This window comes from Vespa velutina, chromosome 11 (genome assembly GCF_912470025.1).
Source record: "Vespa velutina chromosome 11, iVesVel2.1, whole genome shotgun sequence".
Lineage (NCBI taxonomy): Eukaryota > Metazoa > Arthropoda > Insecta > Hymenoptera > Vespidae > Vespa > Vespa velutina.
Window position 1 is genome coordinate 974,156 of NC_062198.1, and position 16,535 is coordinate 990,690.

Sequence of the window (16,535 nt, forward strand, 5' to 3'; positions counted from 1 at the left end):
AAAAAATTTTCTCGTTATCGTAAATTGTTCATTTCGATTAATTTATAATACATAATTGCAATCGATGCAAATAACAATCGATATTTATACGTATATATTCTAAAAAAAAAAAAAAAAAGGGAAAAAGAATTTTACTACTGATAAGACCTTAATTAACGTATAGGCATTTAATACAGGAATGCAATCAATGAGAATAAACAATCAATGTTTGTATTCGTTTTAAACAATTCCTTACTCAGATCAACCATAATTTTAATTACCTGTTAACAGAGAATCGCAATCAATGTGAACAACAATCGGTATTTGCATTAATTCTACATAATTTTGCATTAACAACAAGTAAAATTTTAATTAATTATTACCGCATTACCACAGAATTTTCTTTTTTTTTTTTTTCTTTTTATATTTTTTTTTGCAATCAATAAAAACAACAATCGATATTCGTGATCATTAAAAAAAAAAAAAAAAGAAATTCTTTTTCCATTAAAATTAATAATAACTTTAATTGATGTCTAATACGAAATTCCTATCATTGGGATAATCGTTTTTTTGGGATAATTTATATTTCAATTTTAAAATATTCTTACGTAAAACAAATAACAAATTGTCTTCGTTTCGATATAATTTATATATATATATATTTTTTTTTATATATAAAAATATATATATATATATTTTTTTTTATATATAAAAATATATATATATATTTTTTTTTCTTTTTTCACATAAATGATTTTAATTCGTCCATTCGGAATCGTTTGTACGATCGATCGATCATTGGGTATCTCTTCCGAAGGGTAAAATTAAGATAGACGTGCACATTATAAAGTATGATACTCTTAAACACAGTATCCATTGAAAGAGTATTAAAGGCAAGTATCGCAAAGTGAAATACCGTTGATCATTCTCGCCAAAGAACATCGATTACTCGTTTTCTTTGATAAAATAACATCGATCTGTATGACCATGTATGACAGTTACTTTGAAAAGAGAGAGTGAGAGAGATAAAAAGAGAGAGAGAGAGAGAGAGAGAGAAAATATTGATCATTTAAAATTTTTTCAGATAACTGCTAAATAAATTCTCTCTTTCTCTTTTTTCCACTTTTTAAAATGATACAATTTAATTAATTTCCTATTAATCACTTTATTTATATAATATTAATTATTTACATTAAATTTAATAGTCTAAACATTTATGTAACGAGATAAATGTTAAGCAAACATAACAATAGATAAATATTAAATATAAAGTAAACATTAAAAGTTTTTATACTACTATACATATTTCTCATTCGTTTACATTATAAATATTTAATAAGAACATTTTAGTTTGTCAAATATTATTTATCACGTAAATAAAGAAAATAGAAATGATTGCAAAATTAATTATTTTATACAAGTTCCTGTTTAAGATTATAATTAAAAGTTATAATTATTATTTAAAATTAAAACGTCTCTTATTTTACTTTTCTTTTTGTCTTTTTTTGCTTTTTTAGAGATAATTAAATGCAACAATCAATAGTCTCACAGTATTCATGAACCCATTTGTAGCATACGATGCATCGAACCTATATTGTGTTCTTTATAGTGCGAAAGACAAACAAAACGATCTTTATAAAATCATTTTAATTTTGATTGCAAGAATCACCGAAGAAGATCTATATGGATCGAAAATACATTTATAAATTAATTTTATAAATTCCAATAAATTTCATCTTCGTTGAAAATTGATCTTACCGTAGAGATCTAATTTACAATCTAACGTAGTCTCTAATTTCTTTATCATAAAATACACTATAATTTATTTTGTATATATATATATATATAATGTTTTTTACCCCATAAGATACGTACTTTTTAGTTATAGTAAAATAATATATACTACGCTGTTTTATAATCGTTAATGTTTTTTAACGCCTTAATTTTGTAAAAAAAGAAATGTTTCGAATCTTAACCGATATATTTCATCGTTTATGTAGATATACGAAATGCTTCATCTTTTATTTTTCTTCTTTTTATTTCCTTTTTTCTTTCTTATAGCATTATATATGATGAGTTATTTCCTATAAAATATGATACATTTTATATATGGCCCATAAGTTCGCCATCATTTGATAACATTTCTTTCTTTAACTACTTATATTAGGTAATGAGGATAGTAATGTGATGTAATATATTGTAAGTACTTATAAGAAGATGTAATATGTCAGATATATTGCATCTTTTTTCAAAGAATTTCTATCTGAATTCACCCATTAACGATTAGATTTATAAAGTAATAAATTTTAATTAGATAATTGAAAATATTTTTAATCGTGAATATATCTTTTAATAAGCTATTGAATACGCTTATTACTTCAGACATTCAGGTTGTATGTAATATTTTATTATAAATAACTTATATTTAACTATAAATAATTGTGTAAGATATGTATATCTAATTAAGATTAACAATTTTTATAAAATTGTTATTATTCATATTAGATAAAAGTCCAAGTATATCAACTGATAAATGTATCTAGTAAAATCAAATAAAGATCTAATAAAATTTAAAAATTAAATAAATAAATTAACATCTTAGGCTCGAGAAAAAGAAATAAAATTAATTCGAGAAATGATCTATTAAATTGTTTCATTTAAACAAATAATAATGAATTTTAAGATACACAAGTCTAATAAATATACTTATCAAATAATTTATCTTTAATGTTATTAAAAGCTTTTCATGTAAATGACTATAAAAACATGAGACGAGAAAAAAAATAAATTTAATGGCGTCTTACCGTGACAATCCCTTCTCGCGTGAATGGCAATCTTATGCGGACGACCTTGTCATTTGTTTGAATAATTCTAAACATTATTATCATATTGCAGCTTTTTTCCTCATGAAAATACTTCGGGATCTCATATCAACAGAGTACAAGTTTTATATTTGATATCGTTCAATCCTATTATTTAATAAATTTATTCTTTTCAACAATCAATTTTTATTAATTATTAAATTGAAATTCTATAGAAAAGAGAGAGAGAGAGAGAGAGAGAGAGAGAGAGAGAGAGAGAGAGAGAGAGAGAGAAAGGGAAAATATCGGAAGCTCTAATCTTTTATATAATTCAATCCAATAAATTTATTTTTTCCAACAGTCGGCTTTTATTAATTATTAAACGTTTTACTTTGTTCAAAGATTCACACTTTTTATTAAATTCTACAAAAGAGAAAGAGAGAAAGAGAGGGAGAGAAAGAGAAATAGACAGATAGATAGATAGAGAATATCTAACATTTTAAGCTCGAATATAATACTGTAAAATAAATTTATTCTTTCGTTTCAGAGTGAGCATTTTAATTATTAAACGTTTTACTTTTAGTTGAAAGTATATATATATATACTTTCAAAGTATAGTATATATATATATATATATATATACATGTATATTCACATATATACGGATTGTTAAATTCTACAAAATTGCTTGTACTCTTGTTAAACCGAGATCCTTTGATCGTACTGATCAGTGAAAAAGAGTACGCGGGGAATGTTTTATTAACGCCAATACAGAATATCTGAATAATTGAGATGTCCGGAGAAATTACATCTCGAGAACACAAAAGGCAAAGAAGTTCTTAGTTTCATTCCCATACTCATTCCCAGTCTTTCTCCCTTCTCTTTCTTTGCCATTATACTCTCTCTTTGTCTCTCTCTCTCTGTCTCTCTCTACCTATTTATCTATCTCTCCCTCTCTCTTTCATTAGTTTTATTATTAGAATATGAAATTATCAGAAAGCTTTTAATTTCAATCAAAATTCGATTCTAAGACTTTGTGAATGTGTCTTTCTTAAGGACTTTTCGAACTTAACATTGTTAAAGTAATCCAAAGTTTTCCCGAAAGTTTTCCTGAAATCGGAAAATTGATTGAAAAATCGACAAAGATAGTTCAAATATATCCTCGTTAATAAAATCATTTTAATTAAAACTTCAATTTTATTAGATTATATTCTATTGATAAAAGATTTTGGATCGTGGTTCATCAATGATTTTTATGAACGAAAGTCATCCATTATTCCTTTTCATTTTTCTTTTTTGTTTTTTTCTTATTATTTATAAATCAAAAAACGAATTATTTAAATAAATGTTCGTATATTAATTGCTTTTATGATTCATTGCTTTGTCAAACAAATTAATTAAATAATTCAATGATATAAATGATGTTAATAATGAATAAGATAATGATATTATTGATATTAACAATAACATTATAGATAATAATGTCAAATGAATTATTTAAATATATGCCTATGTATAATGGAATCGTTCTAAATTATTATTATAATCGTTACTGATCATATAGAGTGAATAATAATTAATTAATAAATAAATATATGATTACTAATAAAATAATAAATAAAATCAAGCCGATGATTTAATAAATAATGATTTAATGATGATGATAACGATGACGACGAATATAACATACGATTATAATGAAGTCACCCTTTAGCATCGTTCATGATATATGTCGCAATTAAATTAATTCTTAATTAAAAAAGTAAAAAATAAATAAAATGAATTAAATAATAATTTAATAATTGTATACAGGAATAATTAGATTAAATAATTGAATTTCTTCGTAAATAATTATAAATAAAGATCAATTTATAAAATTGATATTGATATTATGAAATATATTTTAAAGTATAATAAATCAAAGAAAACAATTAAACGATATTAGGTAACAATATATATATATATATATACACATACACATTGTTACCTAATTATATATATATATATATATATATATATATATATATATATATATATCGGTTTCTAGTTGGCGTGACAGCCGTTAGGGTTGCGTGCGTTCGGCCGTCATCAAAATATCGGCTTTGGTTGATTGTGAACAGCGTGCGAATCAAGTGCACCCTCACATACCACTTGTTGCCTTGCTAACAACAATAACGATCGTTGAGTTTCAGCTTCTATAGGAACGAACGAGTAGCCTTAGAAGCGAATGGGATACGCGTGTCAGATGCACGTGCGATTAGCTTGCTCGACGTGTCGAAAAATCAAAGACCTAGATTTCACCTGGTAAAGGGGCTTTCCTGCAAATCATGATAGTCTCTGTGGTCTTTACTTTATCGATACCATGTATAAAAGAGAAAAAGACAAAGATAGAGAGAGAGAAAGAGAGAGAGAGAGAGAGAGAGATAGAGAGAGAATTATTATTTCATTTTTGATGACATTTTAATAGAAATACGTAATAAAAAAATCTTTCATATTGTCGATGTTTTATTCAAAATTATTAGATCGTTGAATTATTTATAAGAAAAATGTTAATAGGAAATTATATGTATATATATTATATTATTGGGGGGGGGGGGGGGGGTGTATGTGTGTGTAAAGTGATTCAAAATAACTTGTAATAAATTCAAAATTTGTAACTATATGTATTAACCAACAAATTTTAATTTTAATATTTCTTCTTTCTTTTTTTTTTCTTCTTTATTATCATCAATTAGTTAATAACTCGAAAAATATGTTTTAGAACGCATATTAAAAATTGATCATATTGTATTTTCATTTAATTAAATTTAATACAAACGTTAAGGAACGTTTTCTAAAAGTTTTCGAGGATGCTCAGTTCATTCTATTTCACGATTATTTCAGGTCAAATCTTTTCCAAAAAGAAAATCTTTTTAATTTGTATCCACTCTAATGTATTTTTAATGTGATTATCTTTGGAAAATGTAAATAATGCAAAAAAATATTCAAAAATTTAGATTTTTTCATCAAATATAATAATGAATTTTCTATTGGTGATTATTAATAATTAAAAAAAAAATGAAATAAAATAAAATAAAATAATTAAAATTCGTTGATAATTCATAAGTTATTGACAATTATTATGAATCACCCTGTATAATATATGTGTGTAAGCCTGATATTCAACAAATTCGATTTTGTCTAGTTTGTTCGATTTTGTTTCAAATAACTGGATCGTTGAATTATTTATATTTGAAATATTTATAAAAATTCAATATATTTCTTTTCTAAAGAGTTATATTATACATACATATCTATAATATAATGTATAATGTATAATATAATATAACGTATAAATATAATGTATAAATACATACATATGAATAATATAACATAATCTGTAAGTATAATATTAAACAAATTTGACTTTCTATATATATATATATATATATATATATGAAGAAAATAAATTGGAAAACGTAACGAAATAAATTTGATTCGGTTAGTTTTATCTTATTTATCAGTAAAGTATTTCAAATTGCTTATATTCCGAGCAAATACGATAATTCTTGACACATAAGTTTTCAGAGTTAGTTCAATAATTTAACCGTTTATTTTGAAAGTGGCCTAATTCCATTTATACTTAAATCAATGAATGAAAATGAAAATTTTAAAGTCCTGAATTTATTACCACGTCGGGGTAGACCAAGAAAGTTCGAAAATATTGTATTGACATCACTGTATAAAAATATTAGACAAATTACAACAGCAAAATTCAAGGATATAATTGACCTATTACGATATATACCACCAGAACATCATGATTTCTTCAAATCCCTTTCACAAACACAAAATCTAGATGAGTAGTAAATTGTTTTGTAATAAATTTATGTTTGTAATTTTGTACGTTATGTAGTTAAAAAATGTTTTAAATTGCATAAATTATGTTTTCGAAGTGTTTTAAAGATATGTAAAATAAATTGAGTGTTGTTCTTTTCAATTTGAAGCATCTTAAATTATGTTGAATGGACTTGGGCACCTTCAAATTTTATAATGAATCTGATTATTAATTTTGAAAGTGGCCTAACTCCATTCTTGATAAGAAAACGCATATTATTCACTTAATAATTGCCAATATTTTAATAGGAACTATAAATTTAACACCCTTAGATACATTTAAGTAGTATGACTCATTAGTATCCTATACGTATATTTTTAAATTCATTGAAATGCAAACCCTTAAATATATCGATTTGAAGATAAATGGAGTTAGGCCACTTTCAAAATAACCGGCTCATATATATATATATATATATATATATTTAAAAAACAAATTATTAATATTATTTTCAAATGGAATTATTTAGAAAAAGATTATTAAAAAGTATCGTTAACATTCTTATTATTTTACGTATAAAAGAAAAAAAAACAATAGAATTACTTTTTTCTTCTTGTTTTGTTTTGTTTTGTTTTCTTCACCTAACAAAAATAAATAAAAAAGAAGAAAATACTTTCCAAGATATTTCACGGCTTTCGAAGAATCGGCTTTCGCGAAGAGTTGTTTTTTCCTTTTTTGTTTCTTTTTCTGTTTTTTACCTTACGTTTGTAACTCCAAACACTAGCGATAACATTTTTGGTCATCACGATATCTTCCTTTTTCCTTTTTATACTTTTTGTGTACTATTGTTTGAAGTGTTGTTTCTTCAAAGTGTTTGAAGATATTTTCACTCGGTTATTATACCGATGTAAACAAAGTCAGTATGAAGAGGATTCATATATATATATATATATATATATATATATATATATATACACACACACACACACACACACACACAGAGCTATATATACATATGTATATGTACAGACTGAAAGACAAAAAGGGTTTGATAAGCAAATATCATTCGTTGATCGCGGGTCTTCAGAAAAGAGTTAAATTAACTCGCCATTGGATATCGTTTCCATTGGATCTCCTTAACTTGCCTCTGTCATCTTTTATTTTAGTTTTAAACTTTATTAATATAGATATATAGAATGTACTATAATAATCAATAATAATAATAAGAAAAAGGAAAAGTTCGATTTCCTCACTTAATTGACCTGTCAAAATCAGCTGTCTTCAATTAACTTTACATTTGAGACATTTAAAATTTATAGATGTATTTAGAAAAAAAAAAAAATTACGAGAGAGATAGAGAAATTTAATTGTTGATGTAAAAAAGAAAGAAATACCTATGATGTATGTATATATTTAAATAAATCAATTCTATCACCATCAAAGAAATTTTAAATATATTATCTATAAAATATTATAATATCGTAATATATTTAAATATTATATTATACTTCCCGATAATGCAAAAATTATAAAAAAAGTTTTTAAAAGAAATGTTTGAACACAAAATATAAAAAAAACATAATAATATCATATAACTATATAAATATTTATATTTTAAATTTATAATATAAATTTAATAATAAGAAATGTAATAGTTTAAATAATATTATATGGATATAATAATATCAAAAAAAAAAAAATAAATAAATAAATAAAACGAAGTATCATGGTATTATTTATCCAATACTAATGATTCCAAATTTTGTTTCATTTAGAATATGCGTAATAAAAAAAAAAAAAAAAAAAAAAGAAAAGAGGAAGTAACCTAATATATCGTACAATGTGTAGATCAAACGTAACATATGCATATTTCTTTGCTTTATTTCGCTCTGGAGAAGCAGAGAACTCGAACGAGTGGTTCTTCAAGGAACTTGTAGAAAATTTGGTTGGAGATTGACGAGACGAGAAGTTGAAATTTCCTCTGGGAAGCTTCGAAAGTAAAAGTTGATAGAAATGGTAGAGGCAATAGGTATCTACTTTGAGTGCAAAGGATTCGTGAAAAAAATTATTGCACCATTGGAAATTCTTACGATGAAGACGATGAATTAGCGTCTAGATTTTCTTGTATTTCTTAAAAACTATTCCTGAATGATCATTATCAATTGTTACGATCATATTAATCGTAATAATTTGTGATAGTATCATCCTTGATATCTACAATGAAGTTTGTTTTAATTACCTTTAACTGAATTTTTTTTGTTTCTAATTAAAAAAAAAAAAAGAAAAAAAAAAGAAATAGAAAGAAATTATTTAATGTGAAATTTTTAATACGTATAATTAATTCGTAATATAACTGAATTTTTCTCGTTTCTAATTAAAAAAAAAAAAAAAAAAAAAAAAAAAAAAAAAAAAAAAAAAAAAAAAAAAAAAAAAAAAAAAAATAGAAAGAAATTATTTCAGGTGAAATTTTTAATACGTATAATTAATTTGTAATATAACTATACCATAACAATTCGTAAAAATTTAATTTTTAATTTTCATCTGTTTATATTCTTTATGATCCGACATAAACCAATTTTCTTTCTAGATATCTGGAAAAAAAAAGTATTATAAAATGTGAAACTTATAGTATAACTTATACTACTTAGGAAACTTTCGGATATGAACAATTTTACGCCGTAAAAATCAAATAGGACTTAAAAAATACAGATATATGAGTCAAGACTAATTTCAAAGTTACATGGCGTTGTTTTAATGAACACTGACTTTTTTATAAAGCGTACCGGTAACAATTAATTTTCATAATTTCCATCTAAATTCAAGTAACAAGACAAACTTTTAATTGCATTTGTTTCTCTTATAAAGTTAAACAAATTATATATATATAATACAATATATAATAATACGCACACACATATAGATCTTAAAAATATCTTGATTCTTTTTTTCAAAAGATGAAAGTTCATATTTGTGAAGATCTTAGATATAAATATTTACATAGATGTGTGCGTGTGTGTATAATACATTGAAATTTTTATTTAAGGTACTCTTATTAACCTTAGTATAGAGATTAAATTCTCACGAACTTCACTAATTATTCGAACAAGTTCTTCTTTCTTTAAATTCATTTTCTTTTTTTCTTTTTTTATCAAACTTTCATACTTTAGTAATTATCGGAAATGATTAAGTAGGTTGCACCAATTTATTATTGTCATTATGATAATACAGGTCGACCTAGATTTTAACAAAATTGGAACATATATAAATTGCAAAATATTATAATATGATATATTATCTTTCATTTAGTATATTACAATATTATATATATGTGTATGTATATATATTGTATAGTTTAGGACATAAGTGTGTTAATATTTTTATATAGAGTATAAAAAATGCATTAATTGATGCAATCAAAAATATAGGTTTACGTTAAAAAAAAAAAAAAAAGAAAAAGAACAGTTGCATTTTTCTGATGCACCAATGCACAAAAGCTCATAAAATTATTTGCATATTATGCACCAACTAATATCATTTAACTTTGACCTATAACATTAGTTTCTATTTTCATCCGTTTGTGAGGTATAGCTTGTTCTAATTGCGTGCGATACGCAATATAGTATACAATATATTATATATACATATATAATATAAATATATTTAAATTAATATTATAAAATATAGAACAATATATCCAATGTTAAAAATTATTTTAAATTATGATTATGACAATCGGTTTGTGGAGATTGTATACGAGGAAAAAAATGTATTGAAATTAATTGACTAAACGTTATAATCGATGAAAAAGGTACAAAAAAAAAAAAAAGAGGAAAAAGAAAGGAAGGAAAAAAGAAGGAAGAAAAAATCCATGAGCAGCCATCAAGGCCATTGTCTGATGCTTTCTGACCAGTCATGCGAACGTCCTTCTATCCAACGAAGCGGCAGACTGTCTCCCGTGTGTTAACCAAGCCTGTTGGGTGCACTTCAATTTCGTTGGGACAACACGTGCTTTCTTAGCCAAGGTAATCCCAGAAGAGAAAGAGAAAGAGAAAGACGATGAACAGGAAAGAGTGCTACCTAGAATAAACGATGAGGAAGAAGAAGGAAGAGGAGATAAGAGAAAAAAAAGAAGAAAAAGAAAAAAGAGAAGAAACAATGTAAACGAAAAATTTCACTTCTATGGTGATTCTTAAAATATTTTGTCTCATTTTCTTATATGGGTATTAAATATAAAAAATAAGAATGTTTATACCCATTTATTGATAGCTAATTTTGATAAAGTATACGTTTATATTTAATTATATCATTAGATACAAGCAAGAAATTTTTCAATTCTTTATTTGATATAAAAAAAATTTATTAACCATTCGAAATATTTTCGAATAATAAATGTTAAAACATTTGTAACTGTTTCATGTAGTTTTATTTATTTTTATCTATTTAATTTATCACAATTTAATAAAATGTTTATATAAAAATTGTTCATTTTATAAATTCACTTGTAATAATTAATAAAATATATATTTAACAATTCGTAATCTTAAAATTGTTATATAATAGGAATAATAATTTACAGAAAAAATATCAAATTTATATATATATATATATATTCTATAATATTCTTACTAAGTAAATTTAAACAAAAAATATTTTATTATTAAAATAAATTGTAAAATATTTATATTTATATCTTTAATGTATAGGTAACATTTTATTTTCATTAAAAAAATAATATATTTCCTATTTATGAATTTATTTAAAGACAATTTTGTTACATCATTATTATCAAGCTATTTGAATTTAAATTATTTAAAATAAAAAATATAATCATAAAAGATATTAAAGTATAATATAGAAATTAAATAATTCAATGGAATCTATTAAAAAAGAATAATAATAATAATTCTTATTCTTATTTATATATTTATAATCGAATATTTTCACAACAAATTTTTTAAGGACAATATTATATTACATTATAAATTAAATCTAACTAAAAATAGTATCATGAAAATGTTATATTCAAAGCAAAGAAATTATAACTACTATATAAAAATATATCTTAAATCAATTTAATATAATACAAAATATATATCGCACGTCATTTGATTCAATAAAAAGAGATCGGAAAGTGATTATATGGAATAACTTTTTTTATTATAAATTAAATCGAAATCTTGTATATCTTAATTACTATAATATTTACATAAAAATTCTGCGTTAAAAGTAAAAAAAGAAAAGGAATAAAAAAGAGAAAAAAACTACATCACAAATATAACATAGATATATTAGCATTATTAATCAAAACGATCATTAATTAATCCAATAAAAAGGTAATTGAGAAAGTAGTCTGCAGAACTATTTTCATCCATCCATACCCATATCCACACGAACATACACATACATCTCTCTCTCCCCCCCTCCCCCCTCTCTCTGTCTCTGTTTCTTTTTATCTCTTTGGAAAAAAATCAAATAAAGAGAAAAATGTCAACCCTATAGAAGAGATCGACGTCTTTGGGATTCAGCGAATCTCATTAGCGAAGGAATGACGAACGAGAGGGAAGCAATTAAATAACGAGAATAAGGCGTTGCCCGAGACGTTTTCAACGAATAACCGGAAGAGGCAACGTCCGTCGTCGAGACGTTTCGAAGCTGTAACTGAAGCTGAACTTGAAGCTGAATCTGAAACTGAACTCTCTGAGAAGCTTCTAGCTGAAGTTTAAAGCTGAAAAAAAAGAAGAAGAAGAAGAAGAGGAAGAAAATGGAAAATAAAAAGAAGAAAATGAAAAATAAAAAGAAGAAGAAGAAGAAAAAGAAGGAGAGTTTCATCGTTTCTTTCCGACATCATTGTGGCGAATATGACTCGATGAAAACAACTCGTTAGCGAAGAAGAACGAAACGATTCCGCGAGAGATAACGATGCGTCCTTACGTAAGACGATCGGTTAATCCTGAAGAGGGAAGAAAAAGAAGGACCGGTGTCTATCGTTAGTGCTTGTAAACTCAAGCAAAGAAAATGCAGAAAAAGAGAGAGAGAGAGAGAGAGAGAGAGAGAGAGAGAGAGAGAGAGAGAGATAAAAAAAAGGAAAAAAAAAAAAAATAAACGACGTCTATTCGACAACGACTCGACGACATTTTCTACGTTTCTCCTCATCGTTAAATTTTTTCCGATAAATGTTTGCTTCTTTTACATCCTCGAATATTTTTTTTTTTTTTTTAATGCGAATTGATAACTTTTTACCTGTTATAACATTCACGCACAATCATCGGCATAAAGAAATTAATCTTAGTCGATTAATTTTTTCGACGTTTTTTCTTTGTATTAAAATCTGTTATACTCGTAAAAGTATTAATAATTTTTATCCAAAAAAGGATAAGAAATTATTACGGATCTTACTTTTTAATTCTAATTATTTTAACCATTCGACATAATTAATTCGCGACATTTAAATTCGATAATTTGAAATTTCATGTATCGCTAATGGATGGATAGATTGGTAGAGGTATACGTATCTTTATATAGTGATTGAAATAATTCTATTAACTATATAATTGTGCACACCTCAAAATAATTTCAAATTGTGCATTTGGAATGCACTACACCCCGGGTACTTTGAATAGCTGTCATTTATACAGAATGAATAATTTTAATTTCAAAATAGTATTGTATATTCTTTAAAGTATCGGAAATAATAATCGCATTTTCAATTCTGTCATTATAAAAAAAAAATAAAAATCATAAATCGTGCAATGCGCTAATTGTTTTAATTGAGTTCAAAGTTAATCTGGGATTTACTACATTCCACAGGCACAATTAGGGTTAAATAAGATCTTCGAAATTAAAGATTTTTTTAGCAGTTTTATAAATGTTACCGTCTCGGAGAAACAATGACAAATAACTTTATATGTTATCTTTCGTTTAATTTAATAACAAAAATAAGAACAAAATACAAAAACTTTAATATGAAATATAATAAACTGAATAACTTTAGAAAAAGAACTTTTAACGTGTTTATTTTATGAGAGAAGCGTCAAAAGTGCAAAGAAAGATGAATGAAATGAATACCAAACGTCAATGGTCTTTTTATTTTTTTTTTTTTTTTTTTTTTTTTTTTAATAAAAGTATAATCTTTTTTTTTTTAAGTATAGTAATAAATACACTAGAAAAATGAAAGATGGAACAAATTGGCGACATACGATTGACGATTGAGGAATTGTATTTTCTTCAATGACGATTGAATGATGATTGATCTAAGCTTATGATTTATAGCACACTATGTGATAGTGCTTACGTATTATAACTTATGTCGATACGTGTGCAAAGACCTTTATTGGTTTGCCCATAAAATGGCTCTCCATATATGTATATAAGTCGTTTCCGTTTGATCGACTCAATCGTTCGATTCAATTTTTTTTTTCTTTTTTTCTCTTTTGTCTTTTATTCCTTTTCGATTATTAATCCAACCATTTTTTCAACTTTTGCTTACATCGAATAATTTTCTTTTTTATTGTTACATTACGATCAAATTTATGTTCATTCGTGGAAGAAACGGATGATCAAGAAGAAAAGGAAAGATCATTTTATTTTTGATCTTCAAATATCTTCAAAAGATAATATCTCAAAAAGCAAAAAAAGATCCTTATATATATCTATGTATATATTTATGTATCTATCGTATGATCATTTAAAAAAAAAAAAAGGAAGAAAAAATTTGTTTGATCGTAGAACATAAGAATAATGTTTATCATTTTGTTTATATCATCATGTAATCATTTTGTTTTTGATCAAAATTAATTTATTCTTCTGTAAAAATATGACGATATGTATCGAAACTTCATGTATCTAGATTCGTTCGAAGATAATTTCGATTAATAATTCAAACATCTCAAGAACCAGAAACATCCCTACATATATATATATATATATATATATATATATATATATATATATATATATATATAGATATAGATATATATATGTATGTATGTACATATATATCATATAAACATTAAAAAAAAAAAAAAAAAAAAAAGAGAAAGTTAAAACAATTCTCGATGATCATAATAAACATAATATAAATTCTTTGAAAGTATAATGTACAATACCTGGTATTGTAGGAACCATAGACAACATTAGTTTATTCAGCAGGGAATACCTGAAAATGTACCGTACCGTAAAATGGAAGAACTTTGACCGTAGCATTATCGCACCGGTGCACATTTTACGAATGTATGCTTTTCGGGTAGAGACCGAAAATACTCGAAGGATAAAGAGAGAGAAAGAGAGAGAGAGAGAGAGAGAGAGAGAGAGCACACAAAGAAACGACATTGTCCATTTTATTAAAGAGAGAGAGAGAGAGAGAGAGAGAGAGAGAGAGAGAGAACAACAATCGGTGCTACGATATCGTTAGTTGAAGCTTACATTTGCATCGCGAACTCCGCGGCACGCTTAATCGCAGTCAACATTAACCGTTACTACCTTACAGTTACACCAACACATATACATACCACATTTATATGATCTTTTATTTATAATCGGCCCAGCATTGTTCCCTCGCGGCTTCCACTCGAGTTCTCTAACGATAAACCTCCGAGACTCTTAGTCATGGCTTCCTACTGACATTAACCTACTTTTTTTTAGATAAGAAAAAAAAAGAAGAAAAAAAAAAAAGAAAAAAAATAAAGTCCAGTGGTATAACTAATACCTTGATGATAACGATCGAAGAGTAGTAGAGGTTCGTTGTTGTTGTTGTTGCTGTTGTTGTAATTGTTGTTGTTGTTGTTGTTGTTATTGTTGTTGTTGTTGTTAGTGTTTCATATTAAAGGCGATGTTGAATCTTACTGTGATCAAATAAAAATTAAATTGATTGAAAAATTCGATACAGTTCGACTAACTTTCATTCTACTTCCTCGTAACGTTTTACAGAATTTCTTAAACGGTGAAAACGATTAAATAAGAGTGAGGGGGGGAATTTTTTTCGTTTTCTTTTTTCTTTTTTTTATAAATATAACATCGAGGACTGATGGTCCGTTTTCAAAATGAATTTAATATGCAGTACGAATTTAAGTTTTTTTTTTTTAATTAACGGTAAATGTATTGTATAAATCTTAATGTCTATCATGAATGAAATTTCGTATTTCATTCAAATATTGTTTCATTTATTATATAAGTACTTATAAAAAAAAAAAAAAAGGAAAAGAAAAAACTTAACGTCCTGTTATATTAATTTAAATGTAGATGTTTATTCGGATTATCCGCTAATGACAACTTTGTTATCGTAATACCAGATCGAGTTTTCACGTACTTTCCTATTAAAATAACGAACAAAATTAACTTGGTGCGATAATTTTGGATATGATAATTTTTAAAGATCGGATTCATCATTAAAAAAAAAAAAACCCTTATCGAAATAAAATCGATATAGTTGCAGGGAATATTATATTTTACACAATATTTCCTTGTGTACATTTTTAAAATGATTTCGATGTAAAATGATTCAACGTTAGTATAAAAAAAAAAAAAAAAGAAAGAATATATTCCTTGTCAAAAGAATCTTCTGTTCGAAATCATTATTAAAATTGTTATAACGATTTAATGTATGAAAAAAAAAAAAAAAAGAAAAATAGAAATAATATAGTTGCACGTAAAGATGGTAAAGTTTTAGGTGAAAAGAAAAAAAGGAAAGAAATTAATAAATATAATTCAAAGAATGAATTTGATATAGTATACAAAAAAGAAAAAAAAAAGAAAAAAACGAAAAAAAAAAAAACAGAAAGAAAAATCTGTTCAGTATCTTCCATAATCAAAAAAACAATTCGAATAATAAAAGCACGAGAAAACAAACTAGAGACTAATGGCTGATTTACAAAAAAAAAAAAAAAAAAAAAAAAGAAAGAAATAATAAAAAGAAAAGAAAGAAAGAAAAAGAAGAAGAGAAA

The 16,535-nt window shown here is 24.9% G+C and overlaps 1 protein-coding gene across 3 annotated transcripts in view; it reads left to right on the forward strand.

The window, feature by feature from the left end:
• The window catches only part of LOC124953202 (semaphorin-1A), a 327,153-nt gene that overhangs the window by 269,998 nt on the left and 40,620 nt on the right, over window positions 1–16,535 (forward strand). The window contains exon 1 of one of the 3 annotated variants that reach the window (XM_047504240.1): window positions 15,313–15,331. The exons of the other annotated variants lie outside the window; for them this stretch is intronic. The gene's annotated coding sequence lies outside the window, so the exon portion shown is untranslated. Of the gene's footprint in view, window positions 1–15,312; window positions 15,332–16,535 lie in introns of those variants that run through there. 3 annotated transcript variants of the gene reach the window in all.